Genomic DNA, 1,639 nt, shown 5'->3' on the forward strand with positions numbered 1-1,639 from the left:
GAGGGAACAGCTGAGTTGGATCGTAAACTCCAATCCCTTTCTGTAGGAACTGAAACATTAGTGGCTGATATTAAGGAGAAATTCATTACTATGGAAGAAGGAACAGCTGATTTAAATCGTAAATTTCATCAGTCACTTTCTGAAGGGATTGAAATATTAATTGAGAGAATCAAAACTGTTGAATGTGACAATCAAATTTTGTCTAAAGCTTATGACAGATTGGCGGAAAGATTGTCAATACAAGAAGGCATGCTTTATGCCATAAAAATTATGTCCAAAGATGAGAACTTATCTCTAATGGACAAACTTCATACTTTAGAATCCTCAATGAAGGCTTTGGAACATAATTCTGGACAGGAGATACAGACATTGCAGAAGGCAATGATGAATAGAATTGAAAAGACTGAGGAATTTCTAAATTCTGATGAAGAAGAACAAACATTTCCAGTCTACGACCAGGTACTGGGATAACACCTGATCTAATAATTCATTTGAAAAAGAAAAAAAAAAAAACCTTGGAAGGTGATAAAGATTTAAACAGTCCCAGAGAATTAACAGCTGAAGCAGAAAAGGAACTGACAATGATTGAGGAAAAATTACAACAGGCACATGTGGACAGGGTAAATCCAGAGCTCAATTGTATTTTTTTTTCATGTTACCATCCAAAATTTCTCCTACAAGAATTTTAATGCAGAGAGATGGTATGATCTTGGAATGGATCTTTTTACCATATAAACCAAGTAAAAAACTGAAAACTTATGTGGAAAAAGTCTCTGAGTTAATTATAAATGGCAAACTGAGACTTTGTCAACTAGCAGGCATAGACCCAGCAGAAATTATAGTGTCTTTCACTGCTGATGAACTAAAGAAATTATGGGAAGATAATGAACCATGGCAAAGAGCTTGTGCTAATTTTTTGGGAGACATTAATGACAACTATCTGAAAAGCCAGATGCTTAACTTCATCAAGAGAACATCTTGGATCCTTCCTTGAATCGTCCGTGATGCTCCAATAACTGGAGCCCGTACATTCTATACTGATGCCAACAAAACAGGGAAGGCAGGTTACAAATCAGAAGACTTGGGTAAGGTGGAACAAAGTCCTTATGATTCTGTCCAGAAGGCAGAATTATATGCCATTCTTATGGTGCTAAGGGATTTTAAAGAATCTATTAATATAGTTACTGATTCACAATACGCAGAAAGAGTTATTTTACATATTGAAACTTCTGAATTTATACCTGATGATACAGAACTAACCTCATTGTTTATCAAGGTTCAAGATTTGATCAGGAACAGGCTTTGCCCTATGTACATAACACACATCCGATCCCATACGGGTCTGCCAGGTCCTCTAGCACAAGGTAATGCAGACATTGATAAATTATTGGTTGGTAGTGTGCTACAAGCCTCTGAATTTCATAAAAAACATCATGTTAATAGCAAAGGTTTGAAGAAAGAGTTTTCTATTACATGGCAACAAGCTAAGGAGATTGTAAAGAAATGCCCTACTTGCTCTTTCTATAACCAAAGCCACTACCAGCAGGGGCTAATCCAAAGGGCACCCATAGGAATGAAATCTGGCAGATGGATGTGTTCCACTTTGCAGAATTTGGCAAATTGAAGTATGTTCACCACA

This window comes from Alexandromys fortis, unplaced genomic scaffold (assembly GCF_014885135.2).
Source record: "Alexandromys fortis isolate MF-2015 unplaced genomic scaffold, M_Fortis_MF-2015_v1.1 scaffold_441, whole genome shotgun sequence".
NCBI classification, from domain to species: Eukaryota; Metazoa; Chordata; class Mammalia; order Rodentia; family Cricetidae; genus Alexandromys; species Alexandromys fortis.